Consider the following 11,481-nt stretch of genomic DNA (forward strand, 5'->3'; position numbering starts at 1 on the left):
AAACAAACCTTGATTATAATGCATACCGAAACAAAAATTAACATTTTTGAAACAAAAATATTTGCATTGTTTGGCCGGCAAGTTGCATTCTGGTTGTTGCTTTTTTATGGAACCATCTTTTTCTGGCTGTTTAATACTTTCCACAGTGTCTTCTGACCATAACTCTGACCTGAACTTCCCTTCTGCACTGCTGAACTAGTCGGTATTATCAGTCAAACAACTTTTTAGCAGAGCAAAACTTTTAAAGTTTGCTATTTGAGAAACTTTTCGCGATAATAATGATGAACTCTTAGACGCATGCTCGCTTAGCACATGTTATAGTCTGAAAATAATAGCACAGAGTCCATTGCAATTTTAAACCGTTTTTCCCATACGTCAAAGTATCAAGACCGCGCTGAACAAGGAACTACTATTAGCCTGATACAATTACATCTATTAATTATTTCTATGACATTGGTTTAAAAAAAACTAAGCTTGGGTGTTAGAAAACAAACTTTGGTTCACAACAACCACGAAATACTTAATTGATGTAGCCGAGTCATTAAAAGTACAATTTTATGGACACTTCTACTGATCAATTTTTATTATAGGTTCGTGAAAATCAAAAAATTTCAAAGTGGCTGTCAAATAGAGGTGGCATTCAATTAAAGAGTGGCGCTCTATTTGTCAACCCCTCTCCTATATCGATGGTCTAGTCGAGGTGACATTCAAATAAAGGTAGCGTATTAATACAGTTTTTGCCCAAAGGCTACCGAGACGGTTGTTATCACTTTAGAATATCGCTTCATTCCGAGCCACAGAAATAAACATTAACTTTTAGTTTTCTTAGTTGTCATTATTACCATCATCCAAAAAATATTTTCATTAACAACTTTTCTAAATGTTTGCAAAAGGTCCAATTTTTCCAGACATCCACTTTGCATAGGCCTCTCAAAAGCAAGGAAAAACGTGGAAACTTTCGGATAAACTTAAAGTAAAATCAGCAAAATTGATCTTGGTTAAAACGCTCAAAAGAAAAAGATGTCTTTTTTGAGCGTTTTAACCGCAATCAAGTTTTGCCATTTTTAATCTGAAACTGTCCTGCCAGTCACATCACCTAAAACAAACAAACAAATCTCAAGTGATAGAAAAATATCTATACTTTCTGATAAAAATATTTAAAACTTTACATGAGAGGCCCTCTAACTAGCAATAAGCAATCTATGCTTTTGATTTATATATAGCTTGTATATGTACATGTATCTACTGATAAATACATGCACTTGTGACAGTGCTCTGATAACTTGAACTCTCTGATAACTCGAACACTTTCGCTCGGTCTCGTAATGTTTGAGTTATCCATGTTTGACTGTATATATATATGTTTATGTGTTAGTTCAAGGTAATTAAGTTAAAAAGAAAACTCAAAACTCTACGAGTTGAGTATATTGAAACTTAACGACCCTTACGGCTAAAATTTTTCATGTATATGGTACATCAGGTTTATGTTCCTGAACGTATATGTATACATCTACGTTCAGGTATATGTACGTAAGTGTACAGTATATGGTTTATGTACGTATATGCACTATATATGTACATGTGTGTATATATATGTACACATATATACGTATATATAGATATATTTCTCAAAGTTTGTCGTATGTTTGTAGGATTGATTGTCCGGCTATAGGTCTTAAAATCTTGGAATAAATATTCCGTACCGGAGTAGATTCAATCTCGGGCCCTGCCATTTGCCAGCCTGATGTCTTGCCCACTAGACTACAAAAATCGAATTGCTAGCTTGCCAATATAAGTTATTATATGAGCGCAAATACCTAACTGCTTTGCGTATGAAGCGGGTCATAGCATAACGTCACGAGAAGCTGTTTACTCACATTATTAAACTGGCTAATAGCAAAAACTCTCACTACTTCTCATTGTTTATAAAACAAAAAACTTTTCTCATGATATGTAGTTTGAAAATTAGAATGACAAATGTTGTTATATGTTAAATACAAATCATTTTTCTGTCCAGACTCTTCTATTACACGGGCAACACCGGATGGCACACCTAGTACATATATATTTCTCAAAGTATGTCCGTGTGTCGTATGTCGTATGTCTGTCTGCATTCCGACTATAGCTATCATTAGAATAACTGCAGCTGGACAACAATGCTGACGCAATGTCATGGAGTACCGTCATTAGAAGCCTAGCAGCTTATTGGAATTTTCCATTGGCATTGTGCCAGGCTAATAGCTTGAAAGCTACGGTTGTTTGAAAAAGTTTTAAAACCCATACAGTTGTTTTCATTTTTCTCTTAATTCATTTCTACTACGCAAAACACTTCTCTCAAGATAAGTAGTTTGAAAGTTAGAATGGTAAATGTTGTTATATGTTAAATACAAATCAATTTTCTGTGCAGACTTTTTTATTACCTGGGCAACGCCGGGTAGCACAGCTAGTATATATACAGCTGTGTATATATATATATATATGTATATATATACATATATATATACGTATATATATATACAAATATATATACATATGTACATATATATATATATATGTATATATATATATATATATATATATACCCATATTTCCGAGTTAGGAGTTGAATAAATATATACCAGTTAGGAGGTTGCGGAATATAAGGGATTAGGAGTTAACGCAAATATATATGGGTAAGCCTCCTATATGGTCTAATTTATCTACATTGTAGATATATATATATTTATTCACCTCCTAATTATTATATATTTTTATGGAAATTTTAGGAGAATATGGTATCATACAATATATATTCATCGCCTTATCATACTTTGAATATATGCATACTAGAAAAACTGTCAAAACTTGGAGAATGTCTAGATGGTTGTTGTAAATTACATATCAATTTGAAGGTAAAATAGTTCATACCTCAATGAGTAAGCAAAAATAATGATTACCAGTTATCAGATTGCTACAAATTACACATAAATTAGAATGTTACCATTGTAACTTATGTAATAGTTACAATGGAAACATTACATAGCATGGCATAGCTTACCTTTAGTAAGATGCCGTAACTTATATCATTTAGGAGTTTGCTATAACTTGTTTCTTTTAGAAGCTGCTCTGATTTACATATAATAAAGTATGTTGCTATAACTTATAGATCATTTGAGAAATTGATATAATTTGAATTTCACATAGTTGGTAGCAATTATCTATATATCAGTTAGGAGGCTGCTATGGATTATATATTAATTAGGAGGCAGCTGATATTTATATATCATTTAGGAGGTTGCTATAACTTACATATCATTGCAGAGGCTGCTATGAGTTACATATAATTTAGGATGGTGCTATCACTTATAGATCACCTAAGACCTTGCTATAATTTGAATTTTCGTTAGTTGATAGCTACTATTTATATATCAGTTAGGAGGCTACTATGGATTATATATTAATTAGGAGGCTGCTGATATTTATATATCATTTAGGAGGTTGCTATAACTTACATATCATTGCAGAGGCTGCTATAAGTTACATATAATTTAGGATGATGCTATCACTTATAGATCACCTAAGACCTTGCTATATTTTGAATTTTCTATAGTTGATAGCTATTATTTATATATCAGTTAGGAGGCTGCTATGGATTATATATTAATTAGGAGGCTGCTGATATTTATATATCATTTAGGAGGTTGCTATAACTTACATATCATTGCAGAGGCTGCGATGAGTTACATATAATTTAGGATGATGCTATCACTTATAGATCACCTAAGACCTTGCTATAATTTGAATTTTCCATAGTTGATAGCTATTATTTATATATCAGTTAGGAGGGTGCAATGGATTATATATTAATTTGGAGGCTGCTGATATTTATATATCATTTAGGAGGTTGCTATAACTTACATATCATTGCAGAGGCTGCTATGAGTTTCATATAATTTAGGATGATGCTATCACTTATAGATCACCTAAGACCTTGCTATAATTTGAATTTTCATAGTTTATAGCTATTATTTATATATCAGTTAGGAGGCTGCTATGAATTATATATTAATTAGGAGGCTGCTGATATTTATATATTGTTTAGGAGGTTGCTAGAACTTACATATCATTGCAGATGCTGCTATGAGTTACATATAATTTAGGATGTTGCTATCACTTATAGATCACCTAAGACCCTGCTATAATTTGACTTTTCCATAGTTGATAGCAATAATTTATATATCAGTTAGTAGGCTGCTATGAATTGTATATTAATTAGGAGGCTGCTGCTATTTATATATCATTTAGGAGGTTGCTATAACTTACATATTATTGCAGAGGTTGCTATGGGTTACATAGAACTTAGGATGTTGCTATGACTTATAGATCACCTAAGACCTTGCTATAATTTGAATTTTCCATAGTTGATAGCAGTTATTTATATATCAGTTAGTAGGCTGCTATGAATTATATATTAATTAGGAGGCTGCTGATATTTATATATCATTTAGGAGGTTGCTATAACTTACATATCATTGCAGAGGCTGGTATGAGTTACATATGATTTAGGATGATGCTGTCACTTATAGATCACCTAAGACCTTGCTATAATTTGAATTTTCCAAAGTTGATAGCTATTATTTATATATCAGTTAGGAGACTGCTATGGATTATATATTAATTAGGAGGCTGCTGATATTTATATATCATTTAGGAGGTTGCTATATCTTACATATCATTGCAGAGGTTGCTATGAGTTACATAGAATTTAGGATGCTGCTATGACTTATAGATCACATAAGAGTTTACTATAATTTGAATTTCATATAGTTGGTAGCTACTATTTATATATCAGTTAGGAGGCTGCAATGAATTATATATTAATTAGGAGGCTGCTGCTATTTATATATCATTTAAGAGGTTTCTATAACTTACATATCAATGCAAAGGCTGCTATGGGTTACATATAATTTAGGATGCTGCTATCACTTATAGATCGCCTGAGAGTTTGCTATAATTTGAATTTCATATAGTTGGTAGCTACAGTACTATTTATATATCAGTTAGGAGACTGCTATGAATTATATATTAACTAGGTGGCTGCTGCTATTTATATATCATTTAGGAGGTTGCTATAACTTACATATCATTGCAGTGGTTGCTATGGGTTACATAGAATTTAGGATGTTGCTATGACTTATAGATCACAAAAGAGTTTACTATTATTTGAATTTTATATAGTTGGTAGCTACTATTTATATATAAGTTAGGAGGCTGCAATGAATTATATAGTAATTAGGAAGCTGCTGTTATTTATATATCATTTAGGAGGTTGCTATAACTTACATATCAATGCAGAGGTGCCATGGCTTACATATAATTGGAGATGTTGCTATCACTTATAGATCAACTAAGAGTCTGCTATAATCTGTACCATAAAACAACAATCTGTATAAAACAACAATAATTGTTGTTAGAACCTACATATTGTATAGTATGTTAAACTTTAAAGTAGGAATCAATAAATTTGTATTTAAAACAACAACAGCCACCATGCTTGATACTAAAAAGTTCAACTAGTACCATAGAATGGTCGTTGCTTAGTCACCAAACGGAGTAAATTTATTCAGACGTCAAGTCTAATGCGATATTACAAAAGCCTCAACAACAAGAAGACCCTGCTGCCAGTTTAATTTTGCAGCTTCTTGAGTAAGTTGTGGGCTCGGGCATAAGTCATCATTATAATTTTCAAACACCAATTTCTTTTAACAGTATACAGCTCTGGCATTTTTGGTAGTTTGCCTCAATCTTCCGATCATGGCTTTTTGAACTCTCAATTTTCTTTTAGGCTGCATAACTTTCTGCTCACTAATATAAACGAATAATGTAACTCAATATTTGTAAATATGGTCTATGTTATAGTTTCTTATTCAGTCACATATCGCTGCTGCACTGCATACAAAAACTTAAAAAAAATTAGTTGGTAACAATGCATGGACGCAACTCAGTTACTGTGATTGCTAAAATGAAACACACATTTTTGCTTGCTGTGCATATTATCTACAGTAATAATATGAATTACTTGCACAACATACTTAGTTACTCAATCTAACATACAATAACAGCAATGTCTTTCTATTCATCTTAAGCCACTCTTAGAACGTTAAGTAAAAACATTTCCCCACTCGGGAATGGAATGTCAGGTTGCAAAACCTGCGCAATACCACAGCACCATAAATTGGGTAGATTCCAAACAAGCCCATTGTGCCTTTGTAGAACCCAGGGAAAAACTTAATGTCACATAGAGAGCCAATAAAAATACAATAACATTCTATCTTGAGGGCATTTTCGCTTTTCAAAACTTCTTTCTTACTGCAATTTATTGTTAGCAATGATCAGTCGGGCTGGACCCAGCACAGTACCAAATTTTTTCTAACTTTAGATCTCTTGACTTTGGGTGGTTTCATTGATCAATAGTAATACTGAGTGCTATTATTCACATTTTACCAGTAATAATAATGCCCTGAACTGTCAAGAAATTGATAGAACATTCTACTCAGACACATTCACTTAAATTTGGAAAATGACCCAAAAAGATATATTTCTCATTGTGTAGTGAATTTCTGATTGTTTTTAGTCAAGCACAGCGTTCTAAGTAATTTTTTGGGCTTGTCGGTTTGACAGTAAGTTGTCAGTAGACTGGCTGCTGCGGCATACTTCCTTATATTTAGTTTTTCTTTAAAAGAATTATTATAATTTATCTTAGAGCTTGTTTCTTGAATAATACATCATAGTGTACAGTGCAGTACAACAGATAATATCTATTGTCGGTATTGTATTATCTATCATAGTCATTGTTTTATGCACATTTTCTGTACATAAAATAATAGCTAAGACTGCTTGATACAAAATAACTATACAAGTGCATTACTGCGGAGTTGGTCTCTTTTAGTCTTCAAAAAGAGCACATTTATTGACAAATACAACGCAATGATAATAAGAAGGTTCAACAACATAAAAAATTCAGCTGGGATTTTTTCTCGCAGCCTTCTTTAGCAAGTTGTTGGCTCGAGCCCGAATCACTGTAACACTTCTGTTAGGCAGCGTTGAGTGTTTAGCATCCAACACTGATCTTGTTGGCAGTTTGCCTGATTTTTCAGTCCAGTACTTGTCAAATTCTGCTAATTCCTCTGCACTTTGCCGTTTTCTGCTGACTGAACTAGTAAATAATGTGAATTATCATTTATAAAAATCTGATAAGCTATGGCTTTGATGAATCACATATCATTGCTCAGCTCCATTCAAAAGTTAAATAAGCTGGTTTACGTGCTGCAAGTCAAAACAGAATTGATGGTTTCTAAGATACAAGTGAACAATAAGGACATTAATGCTCGTTAGTGTCATTTCTCATTTAGTAATATAATACTTAACCAATGTATTGTTATTCGAAACACACATATACTGTAGAAGGTACTTTGATGACCACTTCTATATACTACTTTAGTAGCTAATTATGAAACTAAATGGTGTGCCACTTGCATGCATGCGTTAGAGCAGTTTGGATTTCTATTTGCTTCAAATTATTAGAGAAATTATCAGGATTAACATTCATTGAGCAGTCTCAATGGCCAGTGTTCAGAACGATTGCTGCTAAGCTTAGTGTGACCTGACTGGGTAGCTTTTTATTGAGTCATTAATTAGGCTAATACTTGACCTATGGGGTCAAGCAATGTGGTTAAACACCATTGTTCAGGTGTTCATTGAAACCACTAATGCCTAGATTGCTCTACATACCTAAATGCCTCTGACTAGGAGAGCTATGTTTTGTAACCTGACAGCAGCAGAACACAAAGACTAGTGTCAGCATTTATGTAGGCAACGAATTTGACTGAAATACTTGAAAAGTTAGACACCTTTATTTTTTCTACTGCATTTGAGCTACAGCAAAATAATCACGCTTGGTTCCCTAGTACATTGTGTTAGTTTAAAGCCACTTATCATAGCATCACCCACATTTAATCTGATGTCTGAAAATCACTCTTCGGTGTTGATAATCCATGTATGTCACTCTGCACTTATTTAAAATCAATGCATTTTTGATTAGATGCTACTACACAAAGAGAAATATACCCTTGGGTTCTTTTTTTAAATTCATGCATTAGTGATTTGCAAATATATGAAAGCAGAGCCTTATTTAAAACTAAAATCTTGTTGTGTCAATATTTGCAAAGTTATGCTTGCTATTTTAACCTTGACCCAAAACTCCAATATTATAACATTCTGAAATACAGCTAAAATGACATAAGGTAGAATCTTAATTTGAAGGCCATGTTCATTCGAGTGCTATTCTAGAAGTGTTGAAAACTAGAGTGTCACCCTTTAATTGACAACCACATCCAGCTGACTGCGACTTCAACATTCTTTGATCTTTGGATCCGATTTTGGACAGGATGGATAGAAAAATGTTGACAAATTTTTACTAACAATGACTCAGTTACAACAATAGCAATTAATACTTTTGTCAATGCATATTGAAGCGAGTTTTCTAACTTCTAAGCTTTACAGTGTTTTCGTTAAAGCTTTGAAAGCAGCACCGTGGAAATAATTAATAAATCTATCAGGCTGATAATAATTTTATTGTTTAAGCGGCCTTGATAGTTCGGCATATATGAAAAAACGGTTTAGCAAATATGATGAAATCTGTACTACTATTTGAGGCTAAAATTTCTTGCACATGCTACAGCATTAGAATAAGCAGTTAACGATGGCATTTTGCAAGCTCAACGCCCAGTGTATATGTTATCACTGAATCACAGCTTAGTTTGTGTGTTATATAGTTTTTTATGTGTTTTTTTCAAAAGAAGTAACGTTCACTTGAACGGCGGCGTTCTATCTTTAACTCTATCTTTCATCATCTATTATAGTACAGGTCTAGTAGAGGGGCGTTTAATTGAATGGGGATTCAATTAGAGATTACATAATATTTTATTAACCCTTTCACCGCTGCATGCGCATTTAGGCGAAATCAATGGACGACCGGCATATGTGCATGTTGCGAATTTCCTGGCAATTGCGTAGTAACTTAATTTTATTATTCGTTGACAACATAACTAACAGTCTTTAAGACTTTTTATAGTATTGACAGTGTTGTCAAAAAGTTTCCCTGTAAAATTACCCTAAACTCACGAAGCAATTTTAAATTTTTGTTTAGGACTTTTCAACATAAAAAGAAACATTTGTTCTTTCTGATTTTTGAAATATTTAGTGCTATTATAGCTTTCGCAAGAACATCCAGAATTGAAAACAGATAATTACTTATGTTGATAACATTATTGATGATTGTTGATGACTGACGGATTAAGATTTTAGTGATTACACATATAATTAACGTAGCAGCTCCAATAGTGACTCCATTGGTGGTCAAAGTAATAGTTTTTGTAAGAGTAAGGAACATGGTAGAGCATTGTCTTTTGAAATTCGAAGGGATCGTAGCTTCACATAGCATTAGCAATGCACGAAGTAGGAATGCATTAAGTTTTTTGAATAGTACTATTTTTTAACGTGTTGGAAAAATAAAATCTATAACAAAAAGGTTTTAGATAGAGTTGAAGCTAATAAAGATTGAACATATATTATGAAGCACAATCGACAATTTTTGCCACTATAATTGGAAGGGTTAAAAAATGCAGTGCCATGGCATTCAAACATAGATTTTATAGTAATATTATTTCCTATAAATTTTTTGAAATAAAACTTTTATTAATGTGGCACGCTCTTGTGGAAATTAACCGTTAATCAGCAACATACCCCCTTCAAGAAAGCGTCCAGCTGTGCTTCGTACCATTTTCCATCTGGTGGATATAGTGCTTGGATGCGGTGACCAGGTTTCTACCAAAATAAGCAAAACAATTTTAATAGCCTAAACAGATGTTATGCAGATTAAAAAGTGATGCAAAAGATGCCTGTTGTTTTTAGGTTTTTCAGCAAACCCGTGTCCCTACCTCCCATTACTAAAATTCTATGAAGCTGTAATATTTTATCTCATGCGATATTCTTCTAAAAAATTGAAACATAGATTTTAAAGCTTCAACAATTTAAAGGATTTCATTTACTCCAGTCACTTACTTATGACTCAGCCTCTAGTTTAAATCCGTATCAAATTACGACTAAAATGCATCAACTTGTTAATTACAATGAAAATAATACATTATCATAACTTTATACTGCCCTAAGCAAGCAAAACGCCCTATCTGAAAAGTTTTTCAAAATTCACTTTTTTGTGCTTATATGTAATTTAGGTTGAGATCTAACATGTCTCAAAATTTCATATATCTGAGACCAGCAGAAATAGCACTCTTCACAATGTGCAAAACGCCCTATCCACATTTACCACACATAAAGTGGCAATCAAAGCGCTCTATCTGCAGATACAGCGTTTTGATTGGCCTGAACATACACAAAGTTGGACATTATGAGCAGCATTATGTAATCAAAGAGTATATAAACAAAGGGAAGCGAAACTGAAGCATATATATTTGGTTGTTTCAAGGCAGCTCATACAAACTAGTGCACTTCTAAGTGCTCAATCTTATTGCTATATTTTTTATCCTAATATATTTATTATGACAAGACGATATCTAAGTGACAAAAGTCTCGATTTAAAGATCCGACTCAGAGATTTGATGAAAAATTTGTTTTAATTACATGTCCATTGGAAGGTTTTGCTTTTTTAAAATACTGACATTATTGCACTCAGTTGTTTGCTTTAAATTATTTTTAATAAAAGCGTTTAATCTTTTTTAAACTACTATTTTACTTATTCCTTTCATTTCATGACATCTGGTTTGAAGGATACCTAGATCTTTGATCATCTCTTAACTTTTGAGCTAAATATGGCTATTGCAGGGTTTTAATCCATGTGTTGACTGGATGAGTTATAGGAATTGCAACATATATCATTTTGTTGACTAATTGCGGGTTAATATCAGAATTTAAACTTGTAATCCTTTGATAATCCAGTCATGGCAAATGGTCTTGTGGCAAACTAACAATGAGAAACCAGTCCAATTAAGCAATCAAAAGGCCCTATCTGCAGTGATAGGGCGTTTTGATTGCCTAGTGCCAGCTTAGTAAATTGTCAATTTAAGCAAACAAAATGCCCTAAGTGAAATAACTCCTTTGATTTTAAAGTTTCACGAAAAAAAAATTCAGTAAAGATTGTTGGATATCTCACCATAATAAATAAAAAAAACAACTAAAATACTGCTAATACTGATGCCAGGCTTGACCAAAACGCGTTTGTGCTTGTGCTGAACAATTTACAAATATCAAGATACAGCGTTTTGCTTGCTCAGGGCAGTATAGTATAGGCTACTAATAGTTCTGCCTGTTTGGTGCTATCAATCAGCTAACACTACCAATCAGAATAAAAAGCATCCATAATTATTTTAATGCTTTTTAAAAAGTTACAAAAGTTAGGAGCATCGACAGAGTCACAGATATTCA

This window comes from Watersipora subatra, chromosome 10 (assembly GCF_963576615.1).
Source record: "Watersipora subatra chromosome 10, tzWatSuba1.1, whole genome shotgun sequence".
NCBI lineage: Eukaryota > Metazoa > Bryozoa > Gymnolaemata > Cheilostomatida > Watersiporidae > Watersipora > Watersipora subatra.